The following is a 25,034-nucleotide window of genomic DNA, read 5'->3' as shown; positions in this document are numbered from 1 at the left end:
GCAAATTAGGGACACTGTTGCTCCTGGGGTATCGGCGAGGACCATTCGCAACCGTCTCCATGAAGCTGGGCTACGGTCCCGCACACCGTTAGGCCGTCTTCCGCTCACGCCCCAACATCGTGCAGCCCGCCTCCAGTGGTGTCGCGACAGGCGTGAATGGAGGGACGAATGGAGACGTGTCGTCTTCAGCGATGAGAGTCGCTTCTGCCTTGGTGCCAATGATGGTCGTATGCGTGTTTGGCGCCGTGCAGTTGAGCGCCACAGTCAGGACTGCATACGACCGAGGCACACAGGGCCAACACCCGGCATCATGGTGTGGGGAGCGATCTCCTACACTGGCCGTACACCACTGGTGATCGTCGAGGGGACACTGAATAGTGCACGGTACATCCAAACCGTCATCGAACCCATCGTTCTACCATTCCTAGACCGGCAAGGGAACTTGCTGTTCCAACAGGACAATGCACGTCCGCATGTATCCCGTGCCACCCAACGTGCTCTAGAAGGTGTAAGTCAACTACCCTGGCCAGCAAGATCTCCGGATCTGTCCCCCATTGAGCATGTTTGGGACTGGATGAAGCGTCGTCTCACGCGGTCTGCACGTCCAGCACGAACGCTGGTCCAACTGAGGCGCCAGGTGGAAATGGCATGGCAAGCCGTTCCACAGGACTACATCCAGCATCTCTACGATCGTCTCCGTGGGAGAATAGCAGCCTGCATTGCTGCGAAAGGTGGATATACACTGTACTAGTGCCGACATTGTGCATGCTCTGTTGCCTGTGTCTATGTGCCTGTGGTTCTGTCAGTGTGATCATGTGATGTATCTGACCCCAGGAATGTGTCAATAAAGTTTCCCCTTCCTGGGAGAATGAATTCACGGTGTTCTTATTTCAATTTCCAGGAGTGTAATTTCACGGTTTGCCGAGGTTCCTCTACGAGCAGTCAGACGAAAGACTATGTGACCTCGTATGTTTGGCTGGGGAACTAATTTGTAAAGGGTCGAATCAGATTGCTTCACCTCTTCATCATAAATTGCTTAACTCCAATTTGCATGGTGTCACCAAATTACACCTCTTTTCAGATGGATGCGGCGGGCAAAACAAGAATACAACAGTGATTGGGATGTTGATGTACTGGTTCCTGTACGCTGCTCCAGTACACGTAGAGAGCGTTGAAGTTTGGTTCACGATCGTCGGTTATTATTTTATACACCCTGATAGAGTTTTTGGAAATATGGAGAGAAAATTTTCAAAATTGAGCGTAATCGAAGCCTTGCAGTATACGTCGGCATAACGGAAAAATTCGGCACAGTGGTGCATTTGGGGTTGGACGAGTGCAAAGTGAGAGACTGGAGGAAGATCGCCACTGACGTCATCAAAGCTCCTGAATCCTGGCACTTCCAGTTTCAAAAGTCGAAGATAATTATCATCACGAAGGCAACAAACAGAAAATTATGTCTTGTGCAAGGAGAAGCATTCTTCAATTCTTAAAAGAGGCAAACGTATCACGAAAGAAATTCTTCCTGAGATTCCAAAAGGCGTCCCATTGAAAAAAGCTAAAATTACAGACGTCGAGCGGCTCTTAAAACTACACTGGGGAGAGACATGGCCCGAGGAGGAAAAGTTAAAATTCTACACTGATGTTTTTGAGCAGCAGCAGATCATGGAAACAGACGAATGTCAAAACGACGAGGACGAATGACTTAATTTTGAGCTCTTACATGACGATTCCCCGAACTTAGCTTAAGCGCTGTACACTTCATTTTACCTTGTGATCGTTTCTTTGCAGTATTTCATTTTTCCAAGATTTGTTTCCAAAGATTTCTCATTTTCATGACAGGTGTTAAGACTGAATTCAGTGATTAAATCTGTGTGATGTTAATATTGTACCTTGTAGTAGTTCGTGTTTAGTTCTTTTTTTTTTTGTAAAGGTTTCAATCTTTTTAAATATCTAAAATAAAACAGTATTTCAGCACTTTGTTCGTTTAATTTTCTTCCTTTAGCATTATTTTAGTAAACTACTGTAGTCTACCATTCTTACCGGCATAGCCAGATAGACACCGGAATGAATATTTCGGCCGGTCTTGCAACCGACTGCATTCCATCATGGCCGCCGATGGTGTTGCAGAAGCAGCTAACTGGCCCATTCGGTTGCAAAACGGGGTAAGTACAAATTTTTACATAAAAATACTAATAAGGGGTTAATGTAGGAATATAGAGACATTTATGATGTGCTCGCTATGATTCTCTCTTTTTTTATGTAGATATTAACTACCGTTGTAGTACTGCTGTGAGAGCAGGGCTACGTTTTTTTTTTTTTTTTTTTTTTTTTTTTTTTTTTTTTTTTTTTTTTTTGCTTTTCCCAAAAATCTTTTAAAACTGACTTAGCCGCTTTTGCAACTGGGATACTCATATATGTATTATCCGTTCATCAAAAGAATTAAACTGATGAAACATAGTGTGGTGTCACCGCCAGACACCACACTTGCTAGGTGGTAGCCTTTTAAATCGGCCGCGGTCCGCTAGTATACGTCGGACCCGCGTGTCGCCACTGTCAGTGATTGCAGACCGAGCGCCGCCACACGGCAGGTCTAGAGACACGTCTTAGCACTCGTCCCAGTTGTACAGCCGACTTTGCAAGGAAAGGTTCACTGACAAATACGCTCTCATTTGCCGAGACGATAGTTAGCATAGCCTTCAGCTACATTTGCTACGACCTAGCAAGGCGCCATAGCTTTGATAATTTATTATATGAAGCATGTATCATCAAGAGCGATGTTCTACAATTATGGATTAAAGTTAAGTATTCCCGAAGCTACGTACTTTTCTTTATAGCATTCATTACGTATCCTGTTTCAGACCTCACGCCAGCCTGCGTGAGTTTAAGCGCGTGCCTTTCGGCTTCCTCTCATTGTGTCTAGGCTGTCTTGTCTAGACACAACACATAGCACTATGTTTTCTTTCGCGTTTGCTGGAATCTCTTTGGACTTCCGTTTCACGTGGGACTGCAGCCAAGCTGTCTCGAGTACTGTCAAGTGCGATAATGAGGGTACTTTTGTGCTGTGCATTACGAGTACATCGACTTACCGGTCAGGTGGTACAGTTAACCTGCAGTGACGTGCTCAGGTGCAGTTCACACGTAAAAAGGGACGAGCAGAGAAGCAATACAGCTTCGAATGTCATTTAATTTTAAGCAGAATGAAATAATACACTGCAAATCTCACACTATACGTTCCTTAGACGACTAGACGAAAACCGCAACAGGTTATCCTCTTTCAGCTAACGTACTGTTGTAATTAAAAACAATAATGATGAAAATTCCTGACTTAGCCACAGGGCAATTTTTCTGCATAAGTTGTGTGTAACGTCAGAGAGTATTGAAGGATTTCACCGTATAGTTCAATATTGAAGCCACTGAAGGTATTACTTACAGTCAGTCGTCTGGTAATCTCTTAGCATTTCAGTTCTGGAAGTGTCACCTGCTGCGTTGACAACGAGCCTATCAACAACAGAATCCACGAAGCCAACCAGGCGCAGCATTTTCTCTACTTCTATGACGAGCCCTTCTATATCCCGCAAGCGTTCGGCAGTGACGCGAAAAAGCTGCGTGCGTTAGTTCCAGTACGTCTGACAGCTTAGTCTTGTTACTTCTCGGGCCAAATCCCGCAACTTGGCCCCAGATCAGTCCTGTTGGGTTCATATTGTAATGGTACAGTAGCAAATGTAAAAATTCAGCATCTGTATGATTTGCTCGATGCTGTGAAAATAATTGTCTTTTATGTTCCTACGATACTTATTTACCTGCAATACGTGTAACGACATTCCTCTCAACACGGCGGGGTCAGGGATTTTCTCTGCCTCGTGATGACTGGGTGTTGTGTCATGTCCTTAGGTTAGTTAGGTTTAAGTAGTTCTAAGTTCTAGCGGACTGATGACCATAGATGTTAAGTCCCATAGTGCTCAGAGCCATTTGAACCATTCCTCTCAACAGCGAGTAGTTCGCCTTCCGTAATGTTCGCACATGCATTGACAATGCGCTGACGCATGTTGTCAGGCGTTGTCGGCGGATCACGACAGCAAATATCCTTCAACTTTCTCCACATAAGAAATCCGGGGACGTCAGATCCGGTGAACGTGCATGCCATGGTATGGTGCTTCGACGCCCAATCCACCTGTCATGAAATACGCTATTCAATACCGCTTCAACCGCACGCGAGCTGTGTGCCGGACATCCATCATATTGGAAGTACATCGCCATTCTGTCATGCAGTGAAACATCTTGTAGTAACATCCTTAGAACATTACGTAGGAAATCAGCATACATTGCACCATTTAGATTGCCATCGATAAAATGGGGGCCAATTATCCTTCCCCCATAATGCCGCACTATACATTAACCCGCCAAGGTCGCTGATGTTCCACTTATCGCAGCCATTGTGGATTTTCCGTTGCCCAATAGTGCATATTATGTCGGTTTACGTTACCGCTGTTGGTGAATGACGCTTCGTCGCTAAATAGAACGCGGGCGAAAAATCTGTCATCGTCCCGTAATTTCTCTTGTGCCCAGTGGGAGAACTGTACACGACGTTCAAAGTCGTAACCATGGAATTCCTGGTGCGTAGAAATATGGTACGGGTGCAGTCGATGTTGATGTAGCATTCTCAACACCGACGTTTTTGAGATTCCCGATTCTCGCGCAATATGTCTGCTACTGATGCGCGGATTAGCCGCGACAGCAGCTAAAACACCTACTTTGGCATCATCATTTGTTGCAGGTCGTGGTTGACGTTTCACATGTGGCTGAACACTTCCTGTTTCCTCAAATAACGTAACTATCCGGCGAACGGTCCGGACACTTGGATGATGTCGTCCAGGATACCGAGCAGCATACATAGCACACGCCCGTTGGGCATTTTGATCACAATAGCCAGCCATACATCAACACGATATCGACCTTTTCCGCAATCGGTAAACGGCCCATTTTAACACGGGTAATGTAACCCGAAGCAAATACCGACCGCACTGGCGGAATGTTACGTGATACCTCGTACTTATACGTTTGTGACTATTACAGCGCCATCTATCACAAAGCGAAAAAAGTGGTCCAACTAAAACATTCGTATTTATTTACGTGCTACACGAATATGTAATAAAAATGGGGGTTCCTATTAAAAAAAAACGCAGTTGATATCCGTTTGACCTATGACAGCGGCATCTAGCGGGCCAACCATAGCGCCATCTGGTTTCCCCCTTCGAGCCAGACGAGTTTCGTTCTTTGTAGTTTTTTTCGTTTGATGCTTATTTCGTGAGATATTTGGCCCGGTCACTATCAATGGACCACCCTGTATATATTTCTGAACTAAACTGGCAAAAATGTAATTGTGAACATATCAAAAACTATAAATTTAAGAGTATTTCATTCTAATCTGAATTTCGTATCTTTTAATTGGCTTAGCAACTCTTAATTGACAAAATAGGTTTTCATGTTAGCAATGATATATATGTGTAGAAGTAAGAAGAAGGATGTGAATGCTACACATTCCAAGGAATTAAAAACCTGTTGGTCTACGACAAAGCACATTTTAGAATTACTTCGATGTTGTTAATAATAAAAACTGCTTAAAATAGCAGTTTTTGAAGTTTTTTCCATACGCTCTCAGGGGAAGGAACCCTGGATTTTCTTTCTCTTCTAGGAAACCGCTCTCACCAACGAAATTTCATTAATCTGCCACTGCCTGACTTAACTGTAAACTGCAATAAATCTTTAGAAACTGAATTTGAATTTTATTTTCCCTCTTAAAGACAAATCATGTAATGCACAGAACAGTATGCAAGAAACAATTGATTTAATGCTAGCACAATTAGTCTGTACTAATTTTGTAACGTTCTCTTTCGTGATTTCTTCTGCACCCTTAGTTTTGTTTGACATGACGTTAACAATTTTTTTTGAGTTTTCAGCTGCACTTTAATGCCATTTGGAACTGATATGCACTTTTTGCAGATGCGTGAAACCTTTTGATAACTGCCATGCGTTATACGTGGCCGGAAGGACACAACTTTAACTGAGCTAGAATAAACCAACCATGGGTATAATGACAGGCAGCCGTACCGAAAAAATCTAGTTATGCTGTCTACATCATTCCTGAAATTATAATTTCGTCAGGTGACAATGGATTCAATATAACGTTATACTTCAGGGAATCATCAACCTTTTCTTTCAACATTATTTCTGACGTCGGAAATATTGACCAGGAGACTACTATCCCGTCCATCAAAGCACCTGAAGCCAGTAGAAGTACTGGCTATGTCTGTATTTCCTTCATAAGTGCAATAACTGGAATTTTTAATAGATATATCTGAGTCTGGCTCGCCCTTGTCTTTTGATATTTCGTCGCAGGTAATATAATTTTCGATTCCCTCACGCTCATTTTCGGCTTTTATTCGTTTATGAGGTACAAAAACTTACGAATATTGGTCATTTTTTCACTGTATTCACTATGCTTTTACGCCTCATAATATTCTAAATAAACCACATTCATGCATCACTGCTCACTTTCAACTATGGTAAACGTTGAGTAATAACACTGCTGACAACATTCTTGCGCCGTTCCAATCAGCTGAGTTCCCCCCATCCACTTCAGCAATCCCATTGAGTGATATGTTCACCGAATACACAACGGGGATAGGGAACGACTGCAGTTATAGAGAGCTATGATTCTTTCAGTGATCAGTACATCAAAACAAACACACTAAAGGAGGGGTCATATATTATTTTTATTTCTAGGTGAAATGGCATGTAAATCTGAAATATTGCGGAGGAGGAGGAGATTAGTGTTGATGTCCCGTCGACAGCGAGGTCATTAGAGATTAGATTAGTTTTTCGTTCCATAGATCCATGCTGAGGAGATCCTCGTGGATGTGGAACATGTCAATTTTTTTCTTTTTGCTGAAATAACAATACTAATAGTATGAATATACACAATACATCATTTGTTTCTATTAAAAAATTCGTCAATGGAGTAGACGGAGTTGGCCACTAGTAAGTCTTTCAGGCTCCTTTTAAATTGATCTTTATTTGTAACTAAATTTTTTATGTTTGCTGGCAAATTATTGAAGAGGAGTGTTCCTGAGTAGTGGACCCCTTTTTGAACTAAAGTAAGTGCTTTTAAGTCTTTGTGAAGACGGAGCACGAACTCGTGTTACGGCAAGATGGGGAAGGAAATCGGCCTTGACCTTCCAAAGGAACCATCCCGGCATTTACTTGAAGTGATTTAAGAAAGGGCGGAAAATCTGAATCAGGATGGCCGGACGCAGGCTTGAACCGTCATCCACCTGAATGCAAATCCAGTGAGTTAACCACTGCGCCACCTCGCTCGGTGTGAAGTATTGCGTGCGTGACTTTTGTTCAAATGGCTCTGAGCACTATGGGACTTAACTTCTGAGTGACTTTTGTGACCCACTGATACCTAAGTATCTAAGTTGAGTATGTGTTTACTGAAAGATATTCGCTAAAGAAAATAGCACTTCCTTCTTTCGATTCATATTTTTTTATTAGATGTATTTACACTGGTAGCATCTAATTTGGACGAAAAGACGACGAGCGAAGCATTCAATTATTACCACCGTTATACCTTAGCAAAAGATCTTCCTGAGAATCAGAGAAAATTCCGAACCTACGAAAAACCGCGAAGCAGGCCGAATCCTTCCATACAGTCACTTATTGAGCAGTCTCGTAGGGCAATAGAAGTCAGCAAAAAGAAAGCTCAAGTTTTAAAATTCTCGTTTAAGAAATCAGTCACGAAGGAAGCTCGTACAAACATACCGTCTTTTGACCGTCGCACATACTCCAATATGGGGGTATAGAAATAGGCATCCCTGGCGTTGAGAAGCAGCTGGAAGTGTTGAAAACCAATAACCACCAGGTCCGATGGAGCCCCAATTCGATTTTACAAAGAGTACTCCACGGCAATTTCCCCTTACTTAGCTTGCATTTATCGCTAATGTGTCGCCCAGCGCAAAGTCCCAAACGACTGGAAGAAACCACAGATGCTTCCTGTATATAAGGAGGGTAAAAGAACAGACCTGCAAAAAAGTTACAGACCAATATCCTTAACCTCGGTCTGCTGCAGTACTATTGAACATAGTCTCAATTCGAATATAATAAATTTTCTTGAGACGGAAAAGCTTCTGGCCACAAACCAGCACGGATTTAGAAAGTATCACTTGTGGGGAACTCAGTTCATGATACCCTGCGAAGCATGAATGAAGGGCAACAGGCAGATTCCATATTCCCAGATTTTCGGAAAGCGTTTGACACGATGCCCCATAGCAGACGGTTGACGAAGGTACGGGCTTACAGAATAGGTTCCCAGATACGTGGGTGGCTCGAAGACTTCTTAACTAACAGAATCCAGTACATTGTCCTCGACGGCGAGTGTTCATCAGAGACAACTGTATCAACAAGAGTCTCCCAGGGAAGTGTGATAATACGACCGTGGTGGCCGAGCGGTTCTAGGCGCTACAGTCTGGAACCGCGCGACCGCTACGGTTGCAGGCTCGAATCCTGCATCGGGCATGGGTGTTTGTGATGTCCTTAGGTTAGTTAGGTTTAAGTAGTTCTAAGTTCTATGGGACTGATGACCATAGATGTTAAGTCCCATAGTGCTCAGAGCCATTTGAACCATTTTGAACCTTAAATGCTTCATTGAATACTCTTCGACCTACTCTCTTCAGTGCATGAGTATACCACACACAAATGTCTATGAGGTTAAATAAACATAATGTTACGTACACTGAGCTGACAAAAGTCACGGGATACCTCCTAATATCGTGTCGGACCTCCTTCTTCCAGGCATAGTGCAGCAACTCGACGTCACATGGACTGAAGGAGTCGTTGGAAGTCCCTGCAGAAAAATTGAGCCACGCTGTCTCTATATCCGTCCATAATTGCGAAAGTGTTTCCGATGCAGGATTTTGTGCTCGAACTGACCTCTTGATTATGTCCCACAAATGTTCGATGGGATTCATGTCGGGTCATCTGGGTGACCAAATCATTCGCTCAAATTGCCCAGAAGTTTTTTCAGACCAATCGTGAACAACTGTGGCCTGGTGACATAGCACGCTGTCATCATAAGAATTCCTTCATTGTTAGGGAACATGAAGTTCCATGAATGGTTGCAAATGGTCTTCAAGTAGCCGAACATAGCCTTTCCAGTCAATGAGCGATTCATTTCAACCTGAGAAACCAGTCCATTCCATGTAAACACACCCCACACCTTTTTGGAGCCACCACCAGCTTTCACAGCGCTTGTTGGCCGCTTGGGTCTATGGCTTCGAGGTGTCTTCGCTACTCCCGAACCTTGCCATCAGCTCTTACCAACTGAAATCGGGACTCACCTAACCAGGCCATGGTTTTGCAGTTGTCTAGAGTCCAACAGATGTGATCACGAAGAGGCGCTTGCTTCCGTGTCATTGCCATTTTCTACTACAACCTGCAATCATTATACATTAAGGTGACAAAAATCATGGGATACCTCCTAATATCGTGTCAGAGCTCCTTTTAAGTCGTTGGAAGTCCTCTGCAGAAATACTGTGCCGTGCTGCCACTATAGCCATCCATATTTGCGAAAGTGTTGCCGGCGCTGGATTTTCTGCTCGAACTGACCTCTCACTTATGTCCCATAAATGTTCGATGGGATTCATGTCAGGTGATCTGGGTGGCCAAATCATTCGCTCGAATTGTCCAGAACGTTCTTCAAACCAGTCGCGATCAACTGCGGCCTGGTGGCACGGCGTATTGTCGTTAATAAAGATTCCCTCGCTGTTTAGGAACGTGAAGTTCATGAATGGCTGTAAATGGTTGGTTGGTTGTTTTGGGAGAGGGGACCAAACAGTGAGGTCATCGGTCCCATCACATTAGGGAAGGGTAGGGAAGGAAGTCGGGCATGCTCTTTCAAAGGAACCACCCCGACATCTGCCTGAAGCGATTTATGGAAATCACGGAAAACCTGAATCAGGATGGCTGGATGTAGGCTGTAAATGGTCTCCCAGTAACAGAATATAACAATAATCAGTCAATGATCGGTTCAGTTGGAGCAGAGGACCCAGTCCATTCCATGAGAACACAGCCCACACCAATATGGGGCCACCACCAGCTTGCACAAAATTTTGCTGCGCTGTCATAACGCAGAAGATCATCGTACTTCCCGCCTGAAATTTTGTATTTTCGCCACACTCTTGACACTGTGGATCTCGGCATATTGAATTCCTTAACGGTTTCCGAAATGGAGTGTCCCATGCGTCTAGCTCCATTTACCATTCCGCGTTGAAAGTCCGTTAATTTATGACATCTGGGCCAATGCACTGCCCTTGTGTACGCTATTCTACCACCATTGCATATGTACATACCGTATATGTACATACCGTTTTCCCATAACCGTTGTCATCTCAATATTATATGCAGCTCCTATCAGTGATGAAACAATATATATCTGATAACTATTATTACAATTACGCAAACGCTAAGCTGAGATGGTTTTGTAAGATGATGTAAGATATGATGTACTTAATGTCGTTTCACGTAACAGCTGCATACTTTAATGTTACACAATTTGGTAAATGTGGTTTTGTTCTTCTCAGGTACAGTGAACCCCATGATGGTCCGATCCTAGACAGACATCTTTCATGTCTAATAAAATATACTGTTACAGCTGTGTATTCATAACGCAGTTCTCAACATTCATTAAAGCTCTACAGCTCCACTCCCATAAAATATTATCAACGAGAAAATTTTGAGACCCGGCCTTTGAAGTTGACTGCAGAACTAATCTACTGGTCACCATATGCACATGTCGCGTAAGTACAACGAAGATAAGAGAAATTAAGGCGAGTAGGAGGTATATAGACAGTCGCTTCTCCCTCGCTCTATTTGCGAGTGGAACAGGAAAGGAAATGACTAGTAGTGGAACAAGTTATCCTCTGCCATTCACCACACGGTTGCTTGTGGAGTATGTACTTAGGCGAATGTGTACGTTTGGTTCTTAGTTTTGTATTGATTAGACACGGTATTTCATTTAAATTTCACATACTGGTTTCAGTAATTGGGTCACACAAAAAGATTCAAAGTTTTGTGCTTTAGCGATTTGTTGTTTGTCCAGCTCTACATCTGGGATAATTATTTAGCTTGGTTTGAATCAGATTTTAAGTGATTTTGATGTATGGTGGTATGCCCTCCACATATTTTCATATTTGCCTTTATTTGTGCCTTTGTGTGTAGTGTGATAAATATTTCAAGAGATAATATGTAAGTAAGTCAATTTAATTTTGATTATTATTGCGTTTTTCGACTCTTGAACAGTTCTACGATTTTAAATTCCATTTACCTTTAGATATCAGATATATTTTGAGTTTTCTCATTTTTATTAATTCGTTAGTAATGTTTTTGGCCATCGAAGGAAAAGTACAGTAGAAATGATTTGCAACTGGTTTTCCTTTACTTTTAGAGATGACGCTTTTTATGAGTCATTTTGAATCTAATTTTTCATGTGTCTCATCATTTTTCATTTTGATTGTTTCTCATAAATTGTTAATAATGACATGGTAATTGAATACAGGATTGTCTATTGATAGTGACCGGGCCAAATATCTCACGAAATAACCAACAAACGAAAAAACTACAAAGAACAAACCTCGTCTAGCTTGAAGGGGGAAACCACATGGCGCTATGATTGGCCCGCTAGATGGCGCTGCCATAGGTCAAACGAATATCGACTACGTTTTTTTAAAAGAGGAATCCTCATTTTTTATTGTATATTCGTGTAGTACGTAAGGAAATATGAAGGTTTTAGTTGGACCACTTTTTTCGCTTTGTGATAGATGGCGCTGTAATAGTCACAAACGTATAAGTACGTGGTATCACGTAACATTCCGCCAGTGCGGACGGTATTTCCTTCGTGGTGCATTACCCGTGTTAAAATGGACCGTTTACCAATTGCGGAAAAGGTCGATATTGTGTTAATGTATGGCTATTGTGATCAAAAATCCCAACGGGCGTGTGCTATGTATGTTGCTCGGTATCCTGGACGACATCATCCAAGTGTCTGGACCGTTCGCCGGATAGTTACGTTATTTAAGGAAACAGGAAGTGTTCAGCCACATGTGAAACGTCAACCACGACCTGCGACAAATGATGATGCCCAAGTAAGTGTTTTAGCTGCTGTCGCGGCTAATCCGCACATCAGTAGCAGACAAATTGCGCGAGAATCGGGAATCTCAAATACGTCGGTGTTGACAATGCTACATCAACATCGATTGCACCCGTACCATGTTTCTGTGCACCAGGAATTGCATGGCGGCGACTTTGAACGTCGTGTACAGTTCTCCCGCTGGACACTACAGAAATTACGGGACGATGACAGATTTTTTGCACTCGTTCTATTTAGAGACGAAGCGTCATTCACCAACAGCGGTAACGTAAACCGGCATAATATGCACTATTGGGCAACGGAAAATCCACGATGGCCTCGACAAGTGGAACATCAGCGACCTTGGCAGGTTAATGTATGGTGCGGCATTATGGGAGGAAGGATAATTGGCCCCCATTTTATCGATGGCAATCTAAATGGTGCAATGTATGCTGATTTCCTACTTAATGTTCTACTGATGTTACTACTAGATTTTTCACTGCATGACAGAATGGCGATGTACTTCCAACATGATGGATGTCGGGTACATAGCTCGCGTGCGGTTGAAGCGGTATTGAATAGCGTATTTCATGACAGGTGGATTGGTCGTCGAAGCACCATACCATGGCCTGCACGTTCACCGGATCTGACGTCCCCGGATTTCATCTGTGGAGAAAGTTGAAGGATATTTGCTGTCGTGATCCACCGACATCGTCTGACAACGTGCATCAGCTCATTGTCAATGCATGGGCGACCATTACGGAAGACGAACTACTCGTTGTGGAGAGGAATGTCGTTACACGTATTGCCAAATGCATTGAGGCTGACGGACAACATTTTGAGCATTTATTGCATTAATGTGGTATTTACAGGTAATCACGCTGTAACAGCATGCGTTCTCAGAAATGACAGGTTCACAAAGGTACATGTATCACATTGGAAAAACCGAAATTACATTTTCAAACGTCCTGTGTTCTGTATTTTAATTTAAAAAACCTACCTGTTACCAACTATTTGTTTAAAATTGTGAGCCATATGTTTGTGACTATTACAGCGCCATCTATCACGAAGCGAAAAAAGTGGTCCAACTAAAACATTCATATTTCTTTACGTACTACGCGAATATGTAATAAAAATGGGGGTTCCTATTTTTAAAAAAACGCAGTCGATGACCGTTTGACCTATGGCAGCGCCATCTAGCGGGCCAACCTTAGCGCCATCTGGTTTCCCCCTTTAAGCTAGACAAGTTTCGTTCTTTGTAGTTTTTTCGTTTGACGCTTATTTCGTGAGATATTTGGCCCGGTCACAGCAGCACCCTGTATATGTATGTGTGATGAATACATGAACTCCAAGTGTTTATTGTCGAACAGTAATTGCGGGAGTTATATGTGACCTCTATAAACATTAACCATCTTTTGCTCAAGCATGTTACATAATTTTTCAGCATCAGTATTTTGATTATCCTCGGAGAATAACTTTATCCATCACCGAAAAATAGGGGCTGTTGAACATATGAGTTCCTGGCTGCCAATGCACAGTGTGCTACTGCAGTCATCTCGACCACTTTCGGCCTGCAGGAGGAAGGAGATTTTGTTCAGTTGAAGGTGTTTGGCCGGTTTTTCCTAAGCTTCCTAAGTGGGTCGTGGTTAGAGCTGACTAGTCTGATTTTAAGAGAGACTATTTTCGCTATGATGGACGATATTCCCATCATCTGTGGCAGAGAAAGTTCTGTAAGTCTTGCCAGGAAGCAGCAACCTACAGAAGCGTGAACTGTATCAGGGGTGGGCAAGGTTCCTTTAGTAAAGAAGACGATCTATATATTTTGATATACTGGAGGATACAGTTTTTCTACATACAAAGCGATACATATGATCACATAAATGTAATATTTGGATTCATTGTGGATTGCAACTAATAAAAACATTCCATTTGCTGTTTGGTCAAGTACAATACGTAAGTATTATGTTTTCCAAAAAATGTTCGTCATTGTATTGATCATTTTGAAATAAAGAATGATAAACGGAGGTATACGCTTGAAACGACTATTTGCTTATTACTGCACTTTTGTATTACGCTATTCATTGCATTTGCAACGAGCAACAGGAAGAAATGTAAAATGTTAAGAATTTTATTGGGATAGTTTCAGTCCAGATTTTTTTACTCAATATGTAGATGCCTGGTACATGATCAAGAAAATGTAATTAGTTTTATGCAAATCAAATACTTCACTAGATTCCCTCTCCCAGCTAACGGGAACGACTCGATAAACACCCACCCTAGGTAGGTTAAAGTCGACTCCAACTAACAGTGAATGAGCAGGTTACTTCCGCGCTGCTGAAACTTGACCTTTGAATGATTCTACAACTGTCACAGGGTTATCGGGTGGCTGGTAAACAATTCGATGACTGAGTTTACCTAGGCTGGTTACCTGCGTCTAGATAACTTCGCAGACACAATTTGATCTGGAGAGACAGAATATTTTTAGCGATTACAGTAAACACTTCCTCTCTATATCTTTTCGATATACGTTTCATGATACAAATATCACAAAAAATCGTGACTCACTATTGTGCATCTTTTGATCTCAGACCATTCTCTGAGGGTCTGCTGCTGTTGTTATTGATTATGATTTCGCTACTTATCTTCTTGATCTCAGTCACTTTCTCCGTGTTTTTGCTGATGCTGGTGCTGCTGTTAAATTTGTTTTAGATCTTTTTGACCTTAGTTTGCAATTCTGTGGGTGACGATGGTGATTCTGGATGGATCACGTAGTGATTAGTTGGTAGGTCTTTTTCGCTGTCCTTACTTTATTGCTGGATTCGTGCTTGGGTGGACCTGCGTTTGGTGTTTATCTCAGAAGGAAAGTATCCTCTTGATAGGGTTGTCATTAGCTGCTTGTTGTAGTTTGCAATGATGGTTTCAGTACGCAGTGTATTGGCTTTCGTAAATGTTTTCGTCGCACTTTTCTTTGTTAATCAGTTTGTAATCAGCAACTACTGAGAAGTTGTTTTAGGAGTGCCTGCAATTTCCAGGCGTCCTAAAACAGAATTTTCGCTGCCAAAAGCTGTTTTCCTTTTTATTTATGGTGTAGTCCATGATTCGCATGAATTCTGAGTCTCAAGTAACTTATATACGTAATTCCAGTATTCTTAAAATTTCTGCAAAATAAATATTTATGCTCAGATTCATTGTTGACACACGACTATGACGGTAAGTCATAACGTAGTGGAGTGTTTATGATTATTACATTAGTGTGTGTTAGAGCCGGCCGAAGTGGCCGTGCGGTTCTAGGCGCTGCAGTCTGGAACCGCGAGACCGCTACGGTCGCAGGTTCGAATCCTGCCTCGGGCATGGATGTGTGTGATGTCCTTAGGTTAATTAGGTTTAACTAATTCTAAGTTCTAGGGGACTAATGACCTCAGAAATTGAGTCCCATAGTGCTCAGAGCCATTTGAACCATTTGTGTGTTAGATTTTCCGTAGTCTTCTAGAGCTTTATCAGTAATTTGCTACTCGTTTCTCTGTATTTGAATGTGCTATCAACAACGTTTGGCTATTTCTAACGCTGACACGGTCCCAGTCCTAATGAAGGTAGAGATTTTTTCTTATGATTTCGTTCGTGCCACTTCCATGACTGGCCCCACAGTTATCACTGTTCCGTTCTTCTCTGTATTCTCTGTACTGAGCACTGCTGTGCCTTTCGTTTGTGCGGTTCCTACGTTACTAGAAACGTTTGGTTTAGATAACTCAGGCTAAATTCAGTTCACTTCATTTACAGCATTCCTGTTTTGTTCTTTAATTACGGCTTTGTTTCTCAAGGTGTCATTGTTAGTGACCATTTCTTGATCTTCATACATGGCCAGGACATCGAATTTATTTCTCACTGGCATAGTGTTCTCAGATTTACGTAAAACGCCGTTTTGATTCTTAGAAGCTTGCCGGCCGCTGTGGCCGAGCGGTTCTAGGCGCTTCAGTCCGGAACCGCACGACTGCTACGGTCGCAGGTTCGAATCCTGCCTCGAGCATGGATGTGTGTGATGTCCTTAGGTTAGTTACGTTTAAGTAGTTCGAAGTTCTAGAGGACTGATGACCTCAGATGTTAAGTCCCATAGTGCTCAGAGCCATTTGAATTTTCTTAGAAGCCTGCTCTGTACACATTAACGATTGTTCCAGTTCACTGCCGGATTTGTTACCCTTCATCAAGGGCTGTTATGCTCATTCAGGTAAATACTCATAAGACAGATCTCATTACATTGTTAATACACTGAAAAGCCAAAGAAACTAGTACACTTGGTTAATATCGTGTAGGGCCCCCGCGAGCATGCAGATGTGCCACAACACGACGTGGCATAGACTCGAGTAATGTCTGCAGTACTGCTGGAGGGGACTGACACCATGAATCCTGCAGGGCTGTCCATAAATCCGAAGGGCACAAAGGGGTGCTACAGCACGTTGCAAGGCATCCTGGATATGCTCAATGATGTTCATGTCTGGGGAGTTTGATGGCCAGCGGAAGTGTTTAAACTCAGAAGAGTGTTCCTGGAGCCACTCTGTAGCAATTCAAGATGTGTGGGGTGTCGCATAGTCCTGGTGGAATTGCCCAAGTCCTTCGGAATGCACAGTGGATAAGAATGGATGCTGGTGGTCAGGCAGGATGCTTACTTACGTGTTACCTGCCAGAGTCGTATCTAGACGTATCAGGGGTCCCATATCACTCCAACTGCACATGACCCACACCATTACAGAGCCTCCACCAGCTTGAACAGTTCCCTGCCAACGTGCCGGGTCCATGGTTTCATGAGGTTGTCTCCATACAAACGTCCATCCGCTCGATACAATTTGAAACGAGACTCGTCCGACCAGGCAACATGTTTACAATCATCAACAGTCCAATGTCGGTGTTCACGGGCACAGGCGAGGCGTAAACCTTTGTATCGTGCAATCGTCAAGGGTACACGAGTCGGCCTTCGGCTCCGTAAGCCCATATCGATGATGTTTCGTTGAATGGTTCGCAGGCTGACACTTGTTGATCGCCCAGCATTGAAATTTGCAGCAATTTGCGTAAGGTTTGTTCTTCTGTCACGTTGAACGATTCTCTTAAGCCGTTGCTTGTCCCGTTCTTGCAGGATCTTTCTCCGTCCGCAACGATGTCGTATATTTCATGTTTTACCGGATTCTTGATATTCACAGTATACTGGTGAAATGGTAGCACGGGGAAATCCCCACTTCATCGCTACCTCGGAGATGCTGTGTCCCATCGCTCGTGCGCCCGCTGTAACACCACGTTCATACTCACTTAGATCTTAATAACCTGCCATTGTAGCAGCGGTAACTGATCTAACAACTGCACCAGATACTTGTTGTCTTATATAGGCGTTGCCGACCGCAGCGCCGTATTCTGTCTGTTTGCATATCTCCGTATTTGAACACGCATGCCTAAACCAGTTTTTTGGCGCTACAGTATAGATGAACTCATTTACTTGAAAAAAAAAAAAAAAAAGATAATGCTGATTTTAAGAGTGACGATCTTGATTCGTTAAAAGAATTCCTTACATAGAGAACACGGCAGGCACCTCAACCTGATTTCATAGAAACTTCACTCAGTGGAAGAGGGGTCAAAATAAGCGAACATTTGTCACGGCTGATCTGTAGATACCCGACCGTATTTCAGAAACGACGGTCATATTTTTCGACACAGTTTATGTGCCGTTTAGTGCGTTACAACTTAAACCGAAACGGTTTCATAGCAACTAGCGACGTGGCTTCTCACTTTTGAGCCGCGTGTTCCAAACATGATTATTGTTTGTTTTTTCATTGATCTACCCATGTCCGCAGAAGATTGCTACAAGAATGTTTCTTATCCGGTTAGGGAACGTAAGGGCGTTATATTAAATCTAAAATTCAACTGGGTTTTACAATACGCGTCATATATTTATTATATAATATATGTTTGAATTGTTTTTTTAGGGTTTAAAATCTTTTTAAATTCTCCTAGTCTTATAATTCATTCTCATATCAGTTATTATATTCATTTTTATATTAATCTTTATATTAATTCTTAAATTCATTCTTATATTTTATTGTTACGCTTATTCTTCAGGAACATTTCATGCATTCCCTTGAATGACACCGATCGTAGAAACATTTGGAACATAGAAATTACGAACACCATGAGCATCGCCTGAAGAAGGTTTGCCACAGTCACAGTTCCTAGTTTGAGTCTCATTCGAGAAAGAAACGGCGTTAACATTGATAAAGATTTCGCGTGTTGGCAACAATTTTGCTTCAAACCATGCATGATAGATCACTTTTCCAAAAGTGTAAGTACGCAACATCACCAATATTCCTGGCAAGACACACTAAAGGAATTTCACCGAAAACAATTTCAAATAATTTTCTCATCCATTTATTTTGTGTAATTAGTTGAACGGACAAATAGTTTGTGGATGAATAAGGGCAATACTATTTCAATATACGTAGGAAAAATCACTCGTGTAGTAATATTCTGCAGACATGGGTAGATAAATGGAAAAAAAATCGGCTTTCGAATACAGGGTGGAAAAGCTCGAAGCCATGACACTAGCGTGTGTGCCACCACTACTGTTGAACTTGACGCGGCTAAAAGACATCTAAATTACGTCGAAAACTTTGACTGTCGTTTTCTCATAAACGGACGAGTATCTACAGACAAGCCGAGGCATGTGTTCGCTTATTTTGACTCCTCCTCCACTTAGCAAAGTTTCTAGGAAAACAGGTTATGGCGCTTGTCGTGTTCTCCTCGTAAGTCATTCTTTTAATGAATCCAAGCCGACGCTCTAAAAATCAACACTGTTGTGTTTCAAGTAGATCAGTTCATCTGTTCACACTGTGATGAGATCTTCTTCATGAGTTTTTGGCCTAAATAAACATAACGTTCCTTTGTATACAGCCATATTTTCTGTTTTTGTTCAGCATTCACTCAACTATTGTGTTACTTTGTATTTAAAACGCACTATTCCCTCCGTTGCTCGTTTTACACACCAACGAACATTTTCTTCTAGAGCACGGTGAATTTGTGACAAGACGTGGTTGCTGAACACTCGAACTCATCGACGTGTTTGTCTGTTTTCGCTGTGCTTATTTAGATCACTTTTGTCATTATAGAACACGAGATGCACATATTTTCACAGTGAATGTTAAGGTTTTTGCAAAATCGCTGTTTCTCATTATATTACTTACAGAGTTCCGGAATTTGCGATATTCTGTATTCTCGGCACCATTATACCACCTCGAGATACTGAAAACTAACTACCTTTGGTGTCGCACCATTAAGAACGACAAACTTAGTTCTGTCTGCTTGGAAGTATCTATTAACCTAAAGAAAAGTTTCATACAAACCTTTTAAGTTAACCTCGCATAATAATACAGCACACGACCACAGTCGCTTTGATGATGAAATAGTGCCTCACAGGTGGCTTCGCGCTCAAGACAAGCTACAACGTCTCCAGCCATGAGTCAAGGCTGGTCTTCGCAAGGGGGAGGGACATTCAAGGAAATGTGATTCACAATACAGCTAGACTGAGCACTAAAACCACTGCGCGTTCTGTTTAACAGGCATTCGCGTGGTAAACCTGCGTCTCGCTTCTTGCTTTTAAGGCGTCTTCTTTTCTGCGTCTGCAGTAATGGAATACTGTACTGAAGCTTTTGACGCTTTAATAAAAGGCTTCATCGTGCTAAATTCCAACGGCTGGGTGCTCGAGAAGCAGTCTGCCGACGGTGCCACTGTTCACAGCAAGACACTCCACGACGGGGACAAAGTGTTCAAGTTAACGGTGAGTCGTGCACGCAGCGCTCGGCACACAAGCGGTGTAGAAACACGGTGTACTAAGGACGAAAATGTCACCGAATACTAGACTTTAAACTTTCCTGCAATGATAGCTACGTGACTCAACTTTGTGTTATTTCCTAGTTTTAGTCATTCACATTTGTGGGTCTTTGTCTTCATTATTACTCATACATCAGCCAGTCGCAACATTAACCTATTCTAAAGAAATAGTAAGATTGAAGAAGTCCAGTAATCGTGAAAATACCGTGCGCAGAATCCCGGTTTGGGGGTGGGGGTGGGAATAGTCTTGGTGCTCGGTTCCTATTTGAGCTAAGAACATGAGGTAAAAAAGTGTTTGGTTTAGCATGGACCAGCGGCCATTTGATAGCCATTCGAAAATCTGTCTTACTGTAGCTATGTTACAGTATATTAAGCAAGGTTTGAACGATGAACCAGCCGGCCGAAGTGGCCGTGCGGTTAAGGCGCTGCAGTCTGGAACCACAAGACCGCTACGGTCGCAGGTTCGAATCCTGCCTCGGGCATGGATGTTTGTGATGTCCTTAGGTTAGTTAGGTTTAACTAGTTCTAAGTTCTAGGGGACTAATGACCTCAGCAGTTGAGTCCCATAGTGCTCAGAGCCATTTGAACCATTTTTTTGAACGATGAACCGGAACTGGAGCCTAGGCAAATTGTACGAATCGCCTAATTCCTTTTGCAAAAGATATTAATTGGGATGAATTTAACGCTCATCTAAGGTCACCATTTGTATGTGCACCGTTCGGATTTGACGCGCAAAAACACTCTTAAATAACTCCGGACTGGAACGAGACTCATGGTTCAATTTTGGTCCACCGGCGTATCGGGCGTTTAATGTAAGTTTTAACCGTTTGAAAAATCTTGCTTCGTTTGGATTTTACGTGCAAAATACACGAAGATTTTCCAAGCGCACCACTTACATACATTAAACATGTACGAATGGGTTAAAACTCTGCACGAAGGCAGATATATGGATAAAGTCAAAACGATTTTTTCTTTACCCAATAATCTTTATCCGTTGGCGAGATACGATGGTTTAAATTAGAGCTAAACGCAACACTTGGAACTTGTTCTTGCGTGAACTGAATGCGCAGAAACGGTTTAAAGTGAATCATATAAATAAAAAATGCATCATTACGACAGAATTTAAAGCTCACTTTCAAAAATCTAGCTCCATTCTGTTTTTACGTGACAAAAACAAGTTTTTTGTAAGTTTTTTTACACGCGCCACTTCTATGTCTCAGACTTATGGGAATTGGTCCACATTTTGTATGAAGGTAGACAAATACATTTAACTAATGGTTTTCCTGTTGTTTTATGAAAGCCTTTACCCTTCTTAAGATATAAGCAACATGGTTCGAAAGACAGTAAGAAAACCTATACCGGATCAGTCATCTCCTGAGTCAACAAAATTCTACATCAGGCTAATGTCAAAATTATGTTAGAGTAAAAGTTGGGAAACAGAACGAAAAGTGTTCCTGTCAGAGCACAAAAATGGCGAATATGTCCTGGACAGAGTTAGGGAGGTAAAAGATTACGTGGCAGTTTCAAAGACATTTAAATCAAAATATCTTGACGTATTCGCGCTTTTTTCCGAGTTAACCCTACTTCCCAGCGCAGTGAACTCTCTTAGCTGCAAGGTGGTAGCACATCTCTATCTTGCAATTTATAGGCTAAAGTCCTTGATCCCGTGCCCAAAATCCAGGAGATTCGCTAGCCATAGTAAACGATATACTGTATAATATAATATGGCTGAAGAGCATATATGCAACAGCTAAACATGTTTTCATGGGGGAGGGATGGAATAAAATTTCTAGGGGTGGATTTGTTCCTGTGGGGACTCTAAAACAATTCTTTTATTTGTGCATGTCGGCAGGTTGAAGTTTTTTTTCCCGAGGGGACCATTTCTCCCCCAAATTCTCCATCTGTTACATGTATGGTGAGGGGTGTAAGAATATACAGACACAAATGTCTATGCTTCTAGAGAATAGGACGAATCTACAGTAGAAAGTATCCGAGAGTAAGGGACATCTATAATAGGAATTATCTCAGAGTGGGGACACATGCATCACACATTGTGTCATATTGCACGACGTAACAATTGCCATGTTGAATGACATGATGTTATGTGTCATGTTATGCGACATGGTGTGGTATCGATAGCAACGATCCACGGCGTATTAAAGTTATTAGGTTGGCACTACGACAGACACCGACGACAGCGCCCTCCAGTCGGTGCTGTCCAGATCTACGAGCTCCGCTCCAGATTCTGCCCATTTGATCAAGAGCAGACGGTCGGGACACTTCACTTCAGCTTCAATTCATATATTTTGCTCTGCTTACGACGGGTTTAGGCTTGCTCATCATTACAAAGTTATGTATGCCCTGTATATATTTATAAACCACTTTTACTTTCTTGCAGTACCGACGTGTATTACCGTTTCCTGCTCCTACCCACGCGTCGCCTTCCAGGCGGGATACAAAACATGGCATCATGTTACTTTACTTGACACGACGCATTACGCTACCATGACATGAGTAGTAATACTAATAAGTAAAAGAACGGCCAATATTTCAAGTTATTTTGATTTAAATGTCTTTGAAGCTGGCAGATAAGTCGAAAAGCTTGTTCCCTAACAGTGCCCAGGACATATTCGCCTTTTTTGTGCGATGATGGGAGCACATTTCAGTCTGGTTATCTAAATAAATAATACTCTATGTTTTCTATCCTACTCAGCACACTTAAAACACAGTTTATCATCATTCACAATGGCGGTGACTCGGAGACCGGTCGAACGAACAGGCGATTCCTGTGGTCGATGACAACAGAGTTCACAATGTGCACAGCCAGCGAGAAATGAAGACTAAAGAGTAGCGTACGCAATCAGTCGACGAAGCGACGCGAATCGAAAAACGTAAACACAGAAAAGATCAATCACTCTGCTATGAATGGTTGTATCGAAGGCTAGAGAGAATAGCGAGGGCTACCGGACTAATATGCGTCCGCTGTATTTGCGGGAACTGTCGCGTCAGTGGAAGGGGCCGCCGTGACATCTATGCAGCGACGGTGGCGGCCGTGGTATGAAGCCCGAATTTCTGACCTCCTCGGACTGGATAGGGAATCCGAATCACCGTCGAATACTAAAACATTCCCCCTTTTGTCGGCACACAGAGCCGGAAATGGCTCTGCGTGTGGCGACTTCGTTGAGGGAGAGGAGAGAAAGATGTTAGAATACTCGCAAAAGGCTACCGCGGTATTTCCCCGTCGCGATCGGTAGGGTTTGATATTGGCGCTGTTAGTGGAATTGCTGGCAGATCCTCTGTTTCTGGGGCACTGCTTAATCGTACCTGCAGGGGAGTGGGTGACGGCTGTAGTCCAGGTGGGCAAAACAGCTCAGCCTTCATGGGCACCTCATTCCGAGAATGGTCAACCTTTGGCAATTACTTAGTGAGAGGGTCTCAGGCGTTGGTAGGAGCTGGAAGTATCTTAGGGAGTTGCCCTCACTGGTTATTGTCGATCCTTGCTGGTGCCTAACACGGGGACAGAGGTTGTAGCGTGGCAGGTAGCCTGTAAGGCAGGCTTTTCCCAGCCTGGTTGCATGAACCGTGCCCAGTTGGCAGAGCGGGGGAACTGGGGTGTGCTATGTCTCGTTGCAACCGGAGCTGATCGTGATGTCTCACTACGTGCTCCGGGAAGGCTGCAAGCTCAAACATTTGCCACCTCCTATAACCAACGACGACACCTTGGATCAACACGGTGTTCCGACCGAAAGTACGAGCCCACACGTGGGAGCCCAGGTGTTGATAAGGCTGTGTGTATGGGCAGTATGACGGCTGAGTCGGGCAATGTAGGTCGAAGAGAGTGCAGAGTCTGCACTCATGTAAAAGTTTTGCCAGACTACGTCCGTTTACAGCAACGAAATAGTAGGTTGCGAGGAAGCTGGTGAGCGATTCCCCAGAGTCGACTGCCATCATTATTCATTTCGAAGGTCCTAGCCATATACTCGGCTTTCGAATTGGATTCTGGATGGTGAGGGGCCCTGGTCAGTTTCTAATACCGCTGCATTTACAAAAATCCTGAAAAGTGGGTTCTCGGAAATCACAGTGGAATGTGCTCTTCCTATTGTAAATATGATGGAGAGGGCATAGATGGTAGCTGACATGATTGTGGTAGTTATCTGTGCCACATATGAAAATTTAGAGAGGGTGTAAGAAATTAGCAACAACAGTGCTCAGAATGGTCTGGCAAGATCAATATGTACACTTTGTCAGGGATGGTCAGGGCGTGGCCAGGGCTGAATCACTGGGCCAGGGCTGGCTGACTGTGGACAGAGGCCTAGTAGTTCTGGACTTGGCGAGTACACTTGATTGCTGCGCTATTGCTTTCATTCTGCACATGCTCAACATGCAGTGTGGAGGAACTTAAGTATGCAGGGCTGGAGCATGGCCAGAATTATCACCCCACATACATAATACTAAGCCAGTGTCATAGCGAAAAATATGTGCCCCATGGTGAGTCTGCGCCCTTAGGTAGGCGTTCTGGTCAGGCCCGCTGTGCGACAGATAACACTTTGTGGAGCAGAGGACAAAAGCCTGTATTTGTTGGTATTCGCGTGCCATAATTGGGAATTTGTCGAGGGTGTGTCGCTCATCAGCATCTAACGCAAAATGTAGTGCTTCGTCCCTGTCATACTTTGCATCCGGGTTGTATGGCAAGTGAAAATATGCGTCCGCGTTTGAGTCTTTCGTGGTGAGCCGATAATGGATCTCGGAGTTGTAATTACTAAGGAATAACGCCCAATCTTGCAGCCACTGCGCCACCTTGTCGTGAAATTTTAAGTGGATACAGAATAGAAATAGGAGACTTGTGTTCAGTGAGAGGTGAGACTCAGTGCGAGAGATATAGATGAAGCTTCTTGATGCCGTATGTGACAGCCAACGCCTCTTTTTCTATTTGCTAGTAATTTCATTGCAGGACATATAATGTCTTAGACAAAAAATGCAAGTAGCTGTT

This window comes from Schistocerca serialis, chromosome 3 (assembly GCF_023864345.2).
Source record: "Schistocerca serialis cubense isolate TAMUIC-IGC-003099 chromosome 3, iqSchSeri2.2, whole genome shotgun sequence".
NCBI lineage: Eukaryota > Metazoa > Arthropoda > Insecta > Orthoptera > Acrididae > Schistocerca > Schistocerca serialis.
This window is presented reverse-complemented; position numbering follows the sequence as displayed.